We start from the raw sequence: 2,741 nt of genomic DNA, 5'->3' as shown, positions 1-2,741 counted from the left end.
ATGTATACCCGGCAGCAAAAGAACGAAGAGCTGACAAATCTTTGTGAATGGGATTTAAAGTTGTTTTCTCGTTACCTGCATCTCGCTCCGGATGCTCCAGATACCCAAGATGAGAATTCAACCTTTCATAACATCTGCTTGATGCCCATCTTTCGAAAAAATATATATCACTTAATATATATGAAGTGATAAAAAATTGATGTGCTTCTTTCGAAAAGGAATTCATTGATATATGTAAGAGTGTACAAATTAAGTGATACATAATCGTAGCAGACACTTGTAAAATTAGACAGTTGGATGCTTGATGTGTTCGAAGGCGTACAGAACCCTCCTCAAGCCTGTTGACTAAGTTGGAGAACATTAATTATTTAATACCGATCAACGGCACTTCATTTAGGCATGCATGGGGGCAAGAAGAGCGCTAACATGGCGGACGAGGGCAAACATATTGAATTTGGGGAACAAGCAATGCCCATCGGCAGCACCTAATAACTTCATTTCAACGGGCATGGCGGACGACGACACGATCTGGTTGGACCACCTGGCGGGCAATATATTGGATTGGAAACGGGGTTAAGCGTGCCTGCACATGGATCCAAAAGCAAAACGTCAAACATCAGAGAGGTTACTAGTATACTAGAAAAACCAGTCGTGCATTTCCTTTGGATTGAACCAGTCTGTCTGCTCCTTCCTGCACAAGTTTTACTTCTCATGGGATAAATAAGGAAAAGAGGCACTTACATCCATACGGTTGATTGCCTGCTGATGCGAGGCTGCTGCCGCTGAGCAGGATCAGCAGCAAGAGGGCAGCGATCAGAAAGTAGCGCCTTGCCGACATCTTGTATGGTATGGAGCTTGCTCGGATCCTATTTCAGTTCGATCGCTGTGCTTCCTGGAGAGGAAGACGACTCTTATTTATTGTGTCTTATTATCACGGTATATATGGTGTACGTGACAAGATGGAAACCGCGTGCCCAAGTCTCCGCTTCCAATCACCAGTCAAACGCGTGAGCCCCTGTTTGTCTGGTGCACAAACTGTTAGCCAGAGGTACGTGACGAAACTTCTGCTAAGTTTCTCACTTTTTTCATCAATTGGACACTTGTATTGATTTTAGTGGCGAAAATTGCTGCCACTTAACGGTGTTTAGCAGAGCTTTAGCTCATAAAATTTATGGAGCTAGATTTTTCTAGCTCCATAAAATCTATAGAGCTGAAACTGAAATTGTATATTTTTAATCTAAAATGAAAACAAAATAGGTGCAATACGAAATTTAAAAAGTTTTAGCTCCAGCTCTATAGATTTTGTAGAGCTAGAGAAACCCAGCTTCACGAATTCGTGGAGCTGGAGCTCTACCAAACACCTCTTTATATTAATTTTTTATCCTATGATTCTTATTTTTTTATGTGGAAATCCCCTGTAATTCAATTTCCTTTACTATACCAATTAGACAGAGAGAACTAGGCCATTTAACAAAAAACTAGTCAAATTTTACAGACTTTGATCATTAATATCTTTTTAAATAATTTGATTGGAAATATGAAAACCATAAGTTTAGATCCATCCCAAAAAGTACTTTTATAAACGTATTACATCGCCCTACTTTCGTCCTTCGGTACATCCATCAGTGGTAGGTGGAACATCTACTCTTGTATGCACCATAAAACCAGAGCACGTAGTGCAGATTTTAAAATTTTGTTTCCTTTCTCTTTTTCCTCTCCAAACCATAGCAACGTTCGTTTTCCCTGCACTGTCACTGTTACAAAATTTCATTGAAAAGTTGGTGCCCGCGCTCAGCACGCTCATACCATTTGTTAGTTGCACGCTGAACCTTGACCCATCCTCTTGCTCTTGGTTACAGGCCCTGGGAGCCTCCTCCTATCTATTAAGCTAGAATCAAGCTATGATTAGGATTGGGATAGATAGATAGATAGATAGATAGATAGATATGCAAGCAATCATGGAAAATTATATAGAAAAATTAACATAAGGTGTGGTGTCATATATACTATCTAAAAAAAATCAACTTAAAACAGTGCATATAGAGAAAAACGACAAATGTTATTTGGGAGTGGGTAAACCGGCAAAGTGAAACTAAAATAGTTTCACTACTGCACAAATGATTTATTGGAACGTCTCTATACACACGGTTTTATGGAGCCATCTGTGAATTTTACAGACAGCTCTAAAGAAGAACCGTCTGTGATAATAACGAGACCCCTCTGGAAGTGATGGGACTCTTTTAGTACAGACGGTTCCTATTAGGAACCGTCTGTATTAATATTATAGATGGCTCATATTTAGAGCTGTCTGTAATAAAACGAATATTACAGATGACTCTAAATTGGAGCCGTTTGTAATATTAATATAGACGGCTCGTATTTGGAACTGTCTGTATTAAAACGAATATCACAGATAGCTCCAAACATGGGCCGTCCGTAAAATTAATATAGACGGCTCCAAACACGAGTTATCCATAAAATTAATACAGGCGACTCCAAATATGGCCCATCTGAGAAAATACTAGGGGAGGTGGGATATAATAGTGATGATTGTGGTGGTGCAGGCGACGATGATAGGTTGGATTAGATGTTGTGCAATGCAGACGTGAACTTAGAGTACTCAGAGAGACTTTAACAAATTCATGTGCTTGATTGAGGACTTGGAGAAGCCATTGTTCCCTGTTTGCAAACCGGAATATACAAAGTTGTCATCCGTGCTTGAACTGCTTAAATTGAAAGCA

The 2,741-nt window shown here is 39.6% G+C and overlaps 1 long non-coding RNA gene across 1 annotated transcript; it reads right to left on the bottom strand.

The window, feature by feature from the left end:
* Window positions 1–202: 202 nt before the first annotated feature.
* LOC133886118 (uncharacterized) lies at window positions 203–1,938 on the bottom strand. The gene is made up of 2 exons (XR_009903343.1): window positions 742–1,938; window positions 203–583 (listed from the first exon to the last, which is right to left on the bottom strand). It is a non-coding gene; the product is annotated as an uncharacterized LOC133886118 (long non-coding RNA).
* Between the last annotated feature and the right edge of the window lie 803 nt (window positions 1,939–2,741).

The sequence above is a fragment of the Phragmites australis genome, chromosome 12 (genome assembly GCF_958298935.1).
Source record: "Phragmites australis chromosome 12, lpPhrAust1.1, whole genome shotgun sequence".
Lineage (NCBI taxonomy): Eukaryota > Viridiplantae > Streptophyta > Magnoliopsida > Poales > Poaceae > Phragmites > Phragmites australis.
Note: the sequence above shows the minus strand (reverse complement) of the source record. Positions and strands in the feature narration are given on the sequence as shown.